The 16,107-nt window shown below is 39.6% G+C and overlaps 1 protein-coding gene across 6 annotated transcripts in view; it reads left to right on the top strand.

Moving 5' to 3' along the window:
* Positions 1-16,107, top strand: part of LOC122815900 (alpha-aminoadipic semialdehyde synthase, mitochondrial-like) — a 1,133,057-nt gene that overhangs the window by 687,125 nt on the left and 429,825 nt on the right. The gene's annotated exons all lie outside the window — the stretch shown is intronic.

Genomic DNA, 16,107 nt, shown 5'->3' with positions numbered 1-16,107 from the left:
TTTTATTATGCATACTTAGCGTATAGGTGATAAAAATGTAGCAAAAACTATAATTTAAAATTCCATTGTAAGGCACATTGTTTACAGTTTTGTCAGGCACAAAATAAAATAACGTATGGGTGCTAAAATATGCCGGGAGACAATATTGGTAATTGTAAATGCTAGCTATAAAGTAAATGGAGTTCAAGCAGGTTGTGGAGGTCAGTAAAATAGAAGGTTACTAGTGTCAAGATAAAGAAAAAAGTAAAACATAATAAAAAAAAATGTTCATGTAACGTAAAAGTATAGAACTATGAAAATAACATCCTTAATATCCATAGTAAACAAAGGAGTGTTGAGCTCATGGTGAAGAAACCAATAGGAAGACAGTAATAAAAGACCAATGCAGTCCTGTACGTGCAAAATGAAACCAGTGGTTGCATAGAATATATGAACAAATGGAAACACTAGAATCATGGAGAATAGTCAATAAAAATATTACCTGAGAATAATTACTGAAAAACATATAATGCAGTGTAATCAATAAATCCTTTGCAAAAAAGAAGCCAAATATTGATTACAGTAGAACAGTAAAGCAAAAGTTCTCATTAAAGTTTGTTACATGTAATGCTGAATACATATCAGTCAGAGGGTTCTATTAAGCCATCGTAACGCACATCTTAATTTCAAATTCTCATTAATGCCAGGAGGTGCTTCGGCATTAAGTAAAAGCTGCCATCAAAGTTCTTTAACTTCAAGTAGAATGTTAGAGTCTCCAAAGAAGAAATCAACTTGTTCCAGAACAATAAATTTGAATGAAGAGAAATCAGAACATGAAAGACTGTGTTTACTCAAAGCATTAGCCACGTCCTTTGAATGAATGGCTGTATTATGCTCCTTAATCCTGTCTGATAATTTACGGTAAGTTTTACCTATGTAAAAACAATGGCAGGAGTCACAGATCGCAGAGTACACCACATTTTCAGAGTGACAGTCATAGTGTCTCTGGAAAGTAATCAAGGTGTTGCAGTGGGAAAATAGGTAAGTGGAGCCTGTGCATATGAAAGCACAACATACACATTTGCTACATGAAAACATACCTTTTGGTTTACCTTTAATATGTTTCAATTGATCTACAATGGGATTATCCTAAACACATTTCTGTTGTTATTAATAAAAAGAAGTCCAAATTGGAAAGAGATTTGGGTCAATACCACATGCACATGGCATACCCACTGCTTAATACTCCACCATGCAGATTTAAGTCTACTTTCCATCCACCACCACCTCCTCCTTAACAGATTCCATTCATTCACCTGTGGCTCCTGCTATGGTTTCAAACTCACAAGTGACTACACCAGATATTCCCCCTACAGCTAACACCTCTCTATCAGCTGATGTACACCACTCAGTTCATTTGCAACAGCCTTTTTTATCTCCAGCTCAAGACACCCACTCCCTCAGATCTCTGTCTGCTATATTCACCCTTCAAAGAAGGGGGACAGGGAAAGGCAGAGGGGGAGAGCAAGAGGCAGCAATTGTTTCTCAGGACTAGGCAGGGGGATGCACATGAGGAACAATTACAGAACTCAGTTTCTTCATCCTTAATTAATGACAATATTTCTTCTGTACTTGATGTTTCACTTCCTGATCTACAGTGTGCTGTTTTTAATTTAACCAACATAAGTTTTTCACCATCCCACATCAGTGTCTTAAGTAAAGGATTTACTTTCATATGAGCACAAAGGGCACATCTTCCTGATTTACTGATTGATTTGTGGCTTCATTAGAAAATTTAACCTTAAATTCCACTTTGATGATGAACTCTATGACTCCCCAGACAGAAGTGCTAATTCTGTCTTGAACACCTCCAGGCCACTCAGAAAGTTGTTTCAACCCTCCATTGCACAACAACCTTCAAACTTTTTTAAGAGTTTGCGAACAGGACTTAAGACAAACCATTAACACCAAGAAAAACACCTCCAGATGGTTTCACCTTTCTGCAGCTGAGATTCAACCATTGCATGACCTTTCCAATGATAGGAGCTTTCGTATTATGAGAGCTGATAAAGGTTCAGGTATAGTTCACATGGTGCAACATATAAGGCATTCATGTAGACCTGGGCCACTTTCATAGCTGTTGAGATGGATACTGCTGGGGTGAGGACACTACATCGTCACAGAGGGTAGGTCTGTAGCAGAAACCTTTACATAGAGCTGTGTGTACCACAGGCTGCACTTGCTGCTGCATGTAGTAGACATGGGCAGAAAGTGTGGACACTTTGGAGGACAACAAGCTGTAGATGTATCTGTGTCAGCTGTGTCAGCCCTGTTTTAGAGGCAGTGTCAGGGTGAAGGTACCCTTTAAACTCCAATTAAGGCATGTATTTAAGGTACGAATGTTAGGCAAATGTGTCAGTAACAGAGTACTAGGCAGTATATTGTACTCCTATACAGATATGTGAAGTGTGTCCCTACCTGCAGGCCTGTGACGTCATGCACTGAAAAGTGGCTATTTAATATGCAGTGCTTTGTGTGGATAAAGAGTGTATTAGTGATCCATTAATTGCTGTCTTCACAATAATGTAATTGTAATGCAGCACAGCACTGGATTTCAACCCAGGACTGTGCGTGGCAAAATGTACTGTAAGCAAGTCATTTAACAGACTGAGCTACTGAGTCACTGCAGTACTTGCAATATATATGTGCACACATACAGGCTGTAACCAACATTTTCTACATCCATAAGTATGTGCATGACTTTATATGGATGTATTTCTGCATCAGAGTCCCAGTTGAACATGTATTTTGCCATGAATGCCATAGCAGGTGACTTTCTACATGTTGCAGATAAAAGGGCACCTTTACCTCCGATCACAGGCCTCAGTTACATCCATTATCATGTGTTTGGCTGACTATTGCACCAGAATCAAAGGTACACTCATTTTTTCCATTACTGTTTATTCCAGTTTGTAATGATTGTAATTGGCAATTACTATGTTTTGTTTAAACCACCACTTTTAATGAAGAGTTGCATGGCATGGCAGGTTAATGCAGTGTGCTGCAGGTGTGATGGACTTGGGTTCAAAACATGGCACAGGTGTTTATTTTGTACATGTGACTTACAATGTTACACTCATTTTTTCCATTACTGTTTATTCCAGTTTGTAATGATTGTAATTGGCAATTACTATGTTTTGTTTAAACTACCACTTTTAATGAAGAGTTGCATGGCATGGCAGGTTAATGCAGTGTGCTGCAGGTGTGATGGAATTAGGTTCAAAACATGACACAGGTGTTTATTTTGTACATGTGACTTACAATGTTGAAAACACATATACTCGTTATGGCTCTATTTAGCTGAGCTAAGTGAAAGTGTGCGATGAGGCACACCGTGCAGCTCTGTGCTAAAAGAATATAAAGAAAAGAAAAAAGGGGAGATAGGAAGGTGGTGAAATGGGGGCAATCAGGGGGAAAAACATATCGAAAGGCAGGGAAGGATGTGCAGAAAGGGTGTAGGAAAGAAACATAACTATCCATTTCTTGTAAAGCAACAACTGTGCACTTTGACTGATTTGTAGATGAAGTTGGATTCTCAAACTCCAGAGAGAGGGGTGATGACAACATAACTGTGTTGTCAAACCAATTGGCCCGAATTACACATGTCCATTGGACATGTGTGTGAAATGAAGAGCTATGTATGAGACAATATTTTTTTTTGTGGGACAGGTGCCCATTTTTTTAAGGTGAGAGTGGAATGTTGGGGAAGGGACATAGGTATGTGTGGGGGAGGTAAGTTGGGTAGGTGAGGATCCATTTGCAAACAGACAAGACAGCAAACAGGGACAGTGTGTTACACATGAGAGGGGTGAACACCTTTGATGGAGAGAGTGTTGTGGAGTCCAAGTCCCATGTGCCTCCAGGCAGCAGCAGGGTGACTCAAGTCCCCACCAATGGGACTATCAACACTGCTCCCTCACTGCTGCAAGGGTGGCTGTGCTGGAGGCTGGGCACCAGGGTGACACTGCCCCCCTAGGTCAGCCAGAATGCTCTCAATCTGGCACAGGCATTGGTCATAGCCATGGTGGACTATCCTGTGCACCAGGACTGGTAGCTCATTACAGGTGACCACTCTCCCTCTGCCACCGCTCCCAGAGGGGGGATTGGGCTCCATCCTTTGGAGTGATACAACCTGATGCCACAGGTAGTGCAGGGGCAGCAGAGGGAGCACCACTGGTGTGGGTCACAGATGTGCTGGGACCCGGTGCCACAGCCAGTTGAGACAAGGTAGGGGAATCAGCTGGAACCGGCCTACCTTGACGTGCTGTGGGACATGAAGTAAAGCAATGTGTTACAGTTAGTAACAACCAAACCATTGTTAGTATTAACAGGATGGAACATCATATTTATTAAGCCAAATACATATTAATGTGTATTATGTGCAACACAACATAATGTAACATAACAGTTAGTATGGTAACAGCATGCCAATGTGAAGTAAACCATACTGCCAGCAAAACAGTTAGCTTAACAAAGTATGTTAATATTGAATTATAATAAAACATAACAATAATCAACCACATTTTCCAGCATATAGTTAGTTTAACAAAATATCGTTATATTAAATCATAATAATATGTTACAATAATAAATAAATTAAGATGAGGGGTGGGGAGAGAGACAGAAAAACATTCCATTAGTGTGATTGCAAATGATATCCCTGACAACACTCGGCATACATACTTCTACAGGTGTGTGCTGACAGTTGTGATCACAGTGACTATAATTCTCATATAGCTGTTGTAGCACGTACATACCTCTCAAGTTGACAGTATGAGACAATAAGGGGAAAGCACTAGCAAATGCAGGTACAGAACTACTCAGAATGGTTTCACATAATGTGGACTTATATAACTATCAGAGTGTTCTGTAAACAGATTTCATAATACATTGCATTTCAGGTAATAATTTATCTGGTAAACATGTGACAGACGGATTAGTCAGTTCTAATTACATTACAAGAAATCATAACACTTGCCAGGCATGTTTGTGTACAGTAATTAACCTAGACAGCCATCATGGTTTAGTTGGCTGACATGGGAGTAGAACCCACTAGCTGTGACTGCAGGGGACATCTGCAAATACATTAATAATTGACTTCAGCAGCATAGTACGGACAAGCAAGAGATACAGCCATACTGGGATTACACAGTTTTATTTCTGAACCAACAATGCTGATGCACACATTCTTGCTATTGAGTGTAAAATCTGTGAGATCTAAACACAATATATGGACATAATATGGGCTAACTCACCCATCACCTTTTTGTGTTCTTGGGAGAGAGAAATTCTGATCATTACATAACTGATACTGAAAATGTAGTGCTACATAGCACTAGATTCGAACTCATGACTATGTGTGGTAAAATGTTCAATGTATAAGGAATTTAAAAGACTGAGTTACTGAGGCCCTGTTGACTGAATGGTGACTAATACTTGCCTGGAGACCAACTGGAAACATGCTATGAAATGCGCAATACAAATTACAGGACGTTCCTCTAACATTCTAGTACTGTTACAGTGTTCTAATCGAGTGCAGTACCAATATAACACACATGCATGGTATACAGCCATACTCTGTATATTCCTTCAGTTTTATTCCACGTTCAACAATACAGATGAACACATATTACTGTTATTGGTTTGCAATATCTGTGATGTCCACACACACAATATCCAGCTGTGGAATGGCCTACCTCATCCATGTTATCTTTATTCCCTGATGTCTGTGGAAGAAAAAGCATTATGTGACTGGTATTGGCCTAGAGAAAGCCTTGAAGAGTACTATGAGTTAAGCAATACAGTTTGCAGCCATTAGATTTGCATTCTACAGCTATGACAGTATTATACTTGACTACAGCAACCTTACCATACAGACTCAATGCATACAGCTGTACTGCAATGGTTATGACAAGACAATTCTCTTGTTTTTATTGAACTACAGTTATTAGTCATTTATTACACTACAGCTCTAATTCCAACTTTATTGAACTACAGCTCTAATTCCAACTTTATTGCACTACAGACTTTATTGTATATACTTTATTGTAGTTAAAGCTTTACTCTTTCTTGATTGTTCCACTACACTTGGCAGAATGCATCCATACTCACCACTCTCATGGCCCAACCTGGCCAGGCGCCCTGCATAAGACCCAACACTGTGAGCCCTCTCAGCTCCAGCTGTTGGGGGAGGGGCACACCATTATACATACCAGTTTTTCAGGCAATCAGATTACATATTGGTAAAATAGAGGAAAAAGTACTTACATACTTGTGGGGTATTCCCTGCCCTCGCTTCTTGGACCCAGGTGTCCAAGGTTCCACTCTTTCATCTTTTCAGGTCATCATGGTGGTGATGACACTGTTCACCTGTGCAGGGGATACCAGTAACACTGGTGAGTTCTCTGGCCAGCCAGTCCCACACCTCTGCCTTTTACTCCGAGCCCTGGAAAGCACCCTGCAGCAGCCTATCCTCATGGTTTTTCACAAGGAGCCCAACCATGACCCTGGACTCCTGAATGCCCTACCGCTGCACCTGAAAGCGCACACCTTCTCCAACACCACTAGCTATATTGACACATGATAGGCTCCAATGGTTTCTGCAGAATTCCCACCTAGTGTGCCTTATATAGGCTGTTTTCCTGCCCTTGCTCATCATTGAGCAACATTCAAAAAATCACCACATTGCTTAGAGTGAGAAACCAGCCTAGTGGAGCTGAGTAGCCCATAAGCATGCACAATCATGGTTTAGGTGAAGCTGAGCACTGCACAAACATTGGCAGCCATTAACATGTTTATGTGGTGCTTAGCAGGTTTGAGCACAGTTGAGCAGAGTGCAGTGGAGCCATATTTTAAAATCTTGTCTGTAACGTGAAAAAAAAGTACAGACTACTTATGACTTCCATGTATTCGAACCCTGGAACTGCTACACATACAGCCATAACTCTACCCATTAAGCTACATGGATATTAAGAAATTTGGTATACCTTCACATATACCACAGGGCTATTTGTTAGAAGGCCTGAGCACCATGCCACATTGTGCAAACACGCTTAAACAAACCAATAAATAAATAATCAATTACATCCGGTTTCTATTTTTAGATATCTGGCAGGTGTCTGCCATGTACGTATGAGCTCTGCTGGGCTTAGCTGCGTTCTGCACCGCACCACACAAACGCCAAATAAAATTAAAAAAAAAGAATAAACATAAAATGTCATTATTAATTATATCTGGTTTCTATATTAAGATGTCTGGCAGGTGTCAGCTGTCTACATGTGAGCACAACTTGGCATTGACACACTCTGTGCCATGCCACGCAAACATGCCTTTAAAAAAAAATCAACACTGATTCAATATCCGTGTTCCTTAGCTCTCCCTTGGCAGCGTGCCATCATTAATATGCATGGTGAGCTGCTGAGGGGAGACTGTGGCAGTGTACATGGATACATTCCAGGTAGGCTCTACATGGTGCCTACATGGAGTTTATTAAATCCAGGGGAATGATATTTTCTAAAAACAAATCTCATTCAAATAATACATTGGCATTACTTTTGTCTGAACTGCAGTTGTAAAAATGTATTTTTATTTCAACTTCAGTGTCACATTGTCAACTTTATTGTGGATATTTTTATAAACAAATCACTGTATAAAATCAATACAAATAAAATAAAAATAAAACTAGACAAATAATGCAAAAGACAAATATTTGGGTCACTATTTGAGAAATCACTATTTGGTAAGTATTCTTTGACTGGAATTCAAAAAACTTTATATAGCATTGTGGTAAGCAAATTTGGTCAGCAAGTGGCTGTGATGGTTTATGACATTAGTGCTATTCAAGGAGTGGCATAGCAGTTTAGGGGGTATCATATGTACTAATGACTCTATAATGACATGGTAAAGAGGACGATAATTAATATGAACATCCTGGTATATGCAACTAAGGTGAATCAAGGTGGCAGAGTGATTCAGAAACATATTAATGGCACACTGCTAAGCTGCACACACACATTGAAATTGACCACTACTAATTCCTGAAGTTCATGTTGTAGGAATTGCAAAAAACTTAAGGGGTTGCCACCAGGTTAATGAATGTGTAATTCCAAAATTCTCTAATTGTAGCCACAAGCAATAGTAGTGTGTACTGTAACCCCCAGGGATGCCATGTCATCCAGTGTCAGTTAACTTAACAGGCAGTACAAGACACCGGCCTTCTGGAGTACTGCAGAGTAAATAGGGACACCATGCAGGACACAGTGTGCATGTGGTGTCTTCATCTTCAGCTCATTGAGAGTTGTGCACTACCTATCAGAGTGGATACCAAGGTATGTGTGGCTTTATATATGCTAACTACAAGATCTTCCAATGACCTACTGTGGACTCAGTAAGGGTATCCCACTCATGTGCCTTGTGAACAATCCGTGAGTTTCTTGAAGCCATGCTGTAGCATGTTAGGGAGAATATAGCTTTCTACATACCACAGAAGAGAGAGCCACCACCCTGTGGAATTTCTGTGATGTAGACTGTTTCACTGTGGTTCTATGAGCCACAGGTTGCACCCAGATTGAAACCCTCCCTCCTAGAGAACTAGGATAGTGATATGTGAACCACAAATTATTTCACTCCATCAACTGCCACATGGTCTTTAATACACAGATTATCATCTACAGTGCATGGACAGGATACCCAGGCAGCTTCCATGATTCCCACACATGGTGCACCTCTGTCTTGTCACATGACACATCTCTGTCTTGTATAAATATTATGGGAAGGGTGATTTCTACCAGTCCATCTTATTGGTGATGCTTGGTATGCCCTGGAAACCCAGCTGTTGACCCCTATTAGACATCTCCAAAATGAAGCACAAGAGGGGTACAGCTCTGCATATTCACATTCCCAGGAACATTACTGAACATTTGTTTGGGCAGTTGAAGGCACACTTTCACTGTCTGGATTCATCAGGTGGTACCCTGCAGTGCCATCCTGGCACAGTATGTGTGTTGCTACATAATACGATACTGTAGAGACAGATGCAGCAAGATGGCCAGCTCCAGGAGGAGGACAATGCAGGACAACTGGCAGTGGAGGTGGAGTCAAGTGAGGAGTCATTGGTAGGAGCCAGCTGAAGGGAATGAATTTGCTCAACAGAAGCAGGTGGAACACAACACACTGTGGCACTGACAAAGAGACAGCAGCTTGCATACTGCTTCAGCTCCAGGAAAGCATAGTAAAGGAGATATATTATAGTAAAACAGGTACCAGACTGTGATCATTCATATAGAGGTTGGCCATACTGTACATCACACATGGGCAACCAAAGTAACAATGTGCAAAGGGCAGGGCGCAGTTATCATCATCTGCCCAGGTGAGAACGGGCACATGTGAGGATGCCTTATACAGAGAGATGTGTGAGTGCAGAGGAGATGTAGGAGGTGGAGGAGGAGTTGGAGGTGTAGGAGATGTAGAAGGTGCAGGAGATGTAGGAGAGTGCAGGTGTGTGTGTATGTGTATGGACTGTGATAATGATATATGGACTGTGATAATGAGGGAGCGGGCATTATAGAAAATGTGCATCAAAGGTCCACTGTTAAATAAGTGTGTGATGTCTTGTGTCCAGTGGTGATGTGACTGTGAGTCTGGAAAGACACAGTCTCAGCAGTAGATGCAGCACTACCTGATGCCCTTGGCTAGACGTTAGTGTGCTACATGAGTATGATTGACATCTGTCACCAGGCATGCCACTGCCATGTCTGTCACAACCCCAGAGATGTCCCCTGCTAGGTGTAGACACCTCAATGACTGATGTAGCAATAGATGTGCTAGTGCAGTGTAAGTGTGGTCTGTGTCATCTGTGGCCACAATGACCATCATCTGAAGATGTACGAGTGGAATGGCATAGTGAATGCTGCTTCATGCTTGGCAGGTGACCTTCAGAGGACAAGGCACATTCCAGTATGTGACTTTTTAGTCTTTCAAAGCAGTCACACATGTGAGACATGTCCTCATAGAGGTCATCCAGCCCAACCTGCATCAGTCTGACCAAAACTGTCATGTCTATGGTGGTAATATCCTATGCTTCCATGATGGCCCTGCATGTACTCTGTCTTACAGCCAGTGGCACACAATCTTCAGGAGAAGAGTTGTAACCAAGTCTCCACTGAGGCCCAGTTCTTACCCCCTATGTGTCTCTCCCTACCAAATGGATGTACCTGCAGATCCAGATGTATGTTTAGTATAGGGTGGTGCACAGTCTTTAATGATGGTGCCCCCAGTAACCTATGCTCCTTGAATGGTGTAAGTTTCCTGGCATTACTTTTGTCTGAACTGCAATCGTAAAAAATTATTTTTATTTCAACTTCAGTGTCACGTTGTCACTGCAAGCATAGAGACTGTCTATGGAATGTGTAAGGGATGGTTACATTTCCTGTGGCCAGCACACATTCTTTACCTACTGATTGTACTAGCTCCTGCTTTTCATCATCTACAGAGGCATCAGATCTTCCAACCACAAGTGGTGGCAACTGTGGATACAGCCAAATACAACAAACTGAGTTAGTAAAGCCCATTAACAGGCATATACTAGTAAATGAGGTGTTGCAGTCGTAGCTCCGCCCATACCACATAGCTCCACCTCCACCACAAAGGTAACTGGGGTACCTTAAGCAAAGAGTAGTGGTTGTGCAATAACTGATGTACAGCATTACCAGTCAACATTAACAGCTAGGGCAAAGAAGAAGAAAAGTGGAGGAACTACATGTGCTGCTTATGAAAAATCACAGTATATTCCTGTGGCATCTTCGACATATATTCTTTGTGCCCAATGAACCTCAGCACTGACATCTAACACAACACTGTTGGACCTATCAGTGGTGTTGGTGACCCTGAAAGATGCCAAATATTCTTCCACCTACATTAGAGGTGGTTTGACCAGAGGTCCTCCACCCATCAACCTACTTTCCATGCCACTTTGGCAGGCTGCTGTTGTGCCTCATAAATAATATTGGTGGCCCTCCTCAGATCATTGCATATGACTGGTTATTCTATGAGTGGTTCTGACCATTAACTACATTTATATCCACCATCGTGTCTTAACAGGTATGGTTACATTAGGTCTCATTAGCTGCGTCACAGTCAAAGAGCTGTTGGCTTTGGAGTTGAAGACCCTCAATGAGCAAATCATTATCAGCATCTGAGAACTTAGCTTTTCTTGTTTTTCCAGCATACTCTTTTGTATGCTTCTTTTATGATTATTGCTTAGACATTGATTAGCTGGTATGGAAACCACTGCTATAAACCATTATGACTGGGAGTGGCCCACAGTCACACATTAAACAACTCTCCCAAGCACATATACCATATGTCTAACCACACTGTGCATCAAATATAAGTCACATAACATTAATGAACAACCCCCAGTACAGCAGCTGTACTCCTGCAACTCTCTTGGATAACATCATTGTGAACTGGATTTGTGATAAACAACTTGGCAAATGTAGTGCACTAATGTAGCGTACAACAGACAGTTTGTTTTACATTCAGTTACACAGTCCCAGGTAGAAAGATTTGCACCAGTGATCTGAGGATCTCAGGAGGTTCAGATAGGTGTGTTTCTTCTTAAGCTTCAAGTTCCTTCTGCACAGTAGTTACATATATGTCAATTACTTCACTTAATTTACTTTTATTTTGTTTTATCCGTGGCAAGGCTAGCCACCCAGTGGTGTGAACCTTGGCTCTAGATGATTGGCAGTGCTGAAGTGACACCCCAACCCCATGTGCAAATTTGGACTTAGCTTGTCTGAGGTTAAGCAGATGTTTCCTTCATATCAATGAAGTACAGAGCTCCAGAACAAAATTGCTGACCCATGGCTTTTTCTGTAACTCAGTGAGATTCAGTGCTTTCCAGGCTTATAGCAAGCTAATTCAGGTTCTTGGTACAATGACTATTCAAACAAGGGTTTAATGCAGACTTGTTTCTGAATCACTCAGTTTTTGCACCATGTAAACTGGCTAAACTTTGGTCTAAGTTCCACTCCGCATCGTGTGCATGTCTGGATACCTGCAGGCAGCAGTGCACCTGCACGATTCAGTGTATGCCTTTCAGGGGATATCTGTAATTCCAGACATTAGCAATCTGAAATGTAGCATTCCGAAGAATAAGTTTAAAATGTTCCATGTTATTATTTAATGTTCCATTTTATTGTTTAATTATTATTATTATGTTAAGTTTAAAATGTTCATGTTAGTAGGTATTAGTGATAATGCAAAACTTGGTTTGTAGCTTTCCTCACCAATGTGAAAGAAGGTGCTTCCATTTCTGAAATAGCTCCTCTTAATAAAGCAGTCCCCTAGGGTTCTATATTTTTCAATAAATTCCCATCTAATCATCCTCATATACCTCTAATTCTTTATGCAGATGACATGGTCATCTGCAGGTCAAACAAATCCCACTCTATTATGCAAACTCAGTTCCAAGATGACCTCCAAACCCTCAACTAGTGGTTAATAGGCCAAAAATATATACTCAGTCCCTCCAAAACAATGCTATTTGGAACCATTTCAAAGCATAGAGCTTCCTTAATATTAAAGGAGTTAACAACAGCACCATAGTAACTACCACATCCTTCAAATACCTTGGAATCTGGCAAGACCAATCTCTTAACTTTCAACTACAAATTCAAAACACATGCAAAAAGATCAACACAGTGCTGTTGTGGGTGACTAAGTTATCACCTCTTTTGTCCAAGCCGGCCAAAGCTGCCATAGGCAAAGGCTTACTCTTATCTCAACTTGAATATGGACAACCCATAATAGCTGCAGCCTCAAAGAAAAATGCCATCATTTTACAAGCCATTTTCAGTTAAATCTGCCAGCTCATTACTAACTCCCCAAATAATGTACACTGCTGCTTAACTCTCTCCAAAGCTAAATGACTCCTGGATCACTTGAGAGCCAACCTCCTTCCAGGATCACTAATTCATAAAGCCCTTTCTTCTGAGATATTGTCCCCCCCACTCATAAACTTTTCAACAAAACCCCCACATATAATCTTAGGGGGATCTCTCAATCTCAACCCACCCTACTAACTCCAAAAAATAAGATCTACTGCACTGACCATGCATTCTCCATCCTAGCACCCAAACTAAGGGACTCCATTCCAGTGTCAATCTGAGATGTCCAAAAGTACTCTGACTTCAGACAACTGCTCAAGGACTACCTCTTCATCCAACAAAATGCAGCTGCACTCACTCAGGTCACGTTACATGAATGCTGCCGCTCTCTCACACACCCCTTTGTCTCTGTTTCATCCTTCCTTTTCTCATCTTGCCATCCCCTTTACTTCCTGCCTCTCATTCATCCTGCTTCTCTCTTCTCTTTGCATCTCTCACGCTTCTCCTTTCTACTCATCTTCCCTCTGCACGCCTCTCGCACATTTTCTTTGTTTTCTCTCCACTGTACCTTTCTTGAAATTATTCTCACTTGCCTCTTCTAATGTCTTCATACCTCTCTATATACTGATATGCTACGATTTCTATACTAATCTGCTACTATCCCTGAAGCATAAGAGCATAAGCCATATTAGTCACTATGGCTGTAGCTTATAAATAAAGTGATGCTAAACATAACTCCATTTTCCATCCATATTCTGACATTAACTGCTTCTTGAACTAAATGTAGCATATTCTTGCATTTGTAAATATATATATATATATATATATATATATATATATATAGATAGATAGATAGATATTTGTTTTTTAGCATATCTTTGTATCTGCAGATATGTTTTTTTCATTTCTTAAATTATCCTATTTATCCAGGCCATGTCTGCAAATGGTCAGTTGAGATCAGTACAGAATTTGAATGGTACTTTGGCAAGATATGGTTCTGACTTGAGCAATCCACCAGAATCATTTTAGGAGAAAGGCAGGCTCTAGTACTAATAGGCAGTGGCCAAAACCTGTAACTGCTTGTGAGTCAAAATCATAGCCGTGACTTAGAACTCCTTCTTTTCCTTCCTTCACACCCACAATCTACATTACTGATTCATTCTACTACAATTTATTCCTTTTTATTCTTTAACAATTTTCTTTCGATGCTTTCAGTTCCTAAGACTAGATTGCTTTTCGACTCTCTCGACTCTCGATGTGTGTGTGTATAAACAATATTCATACATATCAATTACCATATTTATATATGTTACTACAACTGATCCGCAAAAAACCTGAATTAACATTGTGTGAAATATTGCTAAAATCTACACTACAGTTTCATGTGAGGATATTTGGTGACAACTGTACTGTCATGCAAATGCATAATCTGTTTTAACAACATGTTAAACCACTTTGTTTCTAAGTTACCATATTTGCAAATATTAATTTTATGTCAAACATTTCTGTATTTTGTACTATAAATTTATGTAAAGATATTTATTCTGTGGAGCTTTTCTCCTGGGGCCTTTTCTAAAAATGGGCTTTCCCGACAGTCAGATTTTCAAGGTCAACAGAAACAATAATAATAATAATAATAACAATAATAATAATAATACCAATAATAATACCAATAATAATAACAATAATAATAATGACACCAATAATAATAATAATAATAATAATAATAATAATAATAATAATACCAATAATAATAATAATAATAATAGTAGTAATAATAATAATAATAATGAGGTAAAGACTCAGCCATGTCCTAGGTAACCTGGGTTCACTTAGTTACTCAGACACCTGAAGAGTTTGCAGTCAGGTGTACCTCTTGGTATAGCTGAACTGGAGGCTGGGGATTAGCAGGGGGTGTTATTTAAGATGACCAGTGGTTGTTTTTCTACAGAGCAGATAGTTAGCTATATTAGCCTGCACAAATATGTCAGAGCTGTCACAGTTATCAGACTACTTTATAAACAGTCTGCTGATGCATGGTGCTGATACTGCTTTAAGGGTGTGGTTTTGGGATAGTGTTAAGAGTGGCTACAGGTTATACTGGTAAGTCAATTCAAGTTTATGTTGTATTTCCTATTGCAACGAATGTTGCTCTTTCACCAAAAGAGTCATTATTTTGCAATTATAAATATTTAATATTTCAAATTAATCAGTGAGGACTTTGGTAGCAATCCCCCAATTTTTGTTTGACTTATGTAAAATTATTTTAATGGAACATGAGCATTTTATTACATTGTTTAGTAAATGATCACAAGGAGGATTCTGTAACAGAACTATTCTAAAAACTAAGTATTAATAGAAAATAGTTAAGAAGGTATAAGAGCATCCCAGTGACATCAACTCTCCTGCAAGGTTTTCTTTATACAGTGGATATAAAAAGTGTACACACCCCTGTTAATGCAGGTTTTTGTGATATAAAAATGAGACCACAATATATCATTTCAAAACTTTTCCCACCTTTAATGTCACCTATAACCTGTACAATTCAGTTGAAAAAGAAACAGATCTGTTAGGGGAAAAATATAAAAAGTAAAAAACGTACAATGTACTCATTGCATAAGTGTGCACACCCTTAAACTAATACTTTGTTGAAGCACCTTTTAATTTAATTACAGCATTCAATCTTCTTGGGTACACACCTGCCATCAATTAAAAGGACTCTGTTTTTCCCCTAACAGATTTGTTTGTTTTTCAATTGAATTGTAAAGGTTACAAGTCACATTAAAAGTGAGAAAAGTTTTGAAATGTTTTATTGTGGTCTCATTTTTTTAAATCACAAAAAACTGGCATTGTAACAGGGGTGTGTACACTATTTATATCCACTGTACCTATTAACTGCCCCTGATGTCTAAATATAGTTTGCAGTCACCTGTATAATCTGTTTTAATATTAATAATACAAATATTTAAGAAAGAGCACTAAACACAGTTCTAAGCTTTGTAAACAGTGTATGCAAGGTGGTCTTCACAGGTACCCGTTTTAACATGCTTCTTTATTCAGATAACTTCCTCTGCTGATGAATGTGTGGTAACAGATGTGTTTTAAAATTGTTTTAGTGTTTTTTTTTGCATGTATGTTTTTAGAGCTAACTTTTTTTTATAACAAAACAATACTCTGC

The sequence above is a fragment of the Protopterus annectens genome, chromosome 11.part0 (genome assembly GCF_019279795.1).
Source record: "Protopterus annectens isolate FY-2018-M chromosome 11.part0, PAN1.0, whole genome shotgun sequence".
NCBI classification, from domain to species: domain Eukaryota; kingdom Metazoa; phylum Chordata; order Ceratodontiformes; family Protopteridae; genus Protopterus; species Protopterus annectens.
This window is presented reverse-complemented; position numbering and strand designations above follow the sequence as displayed.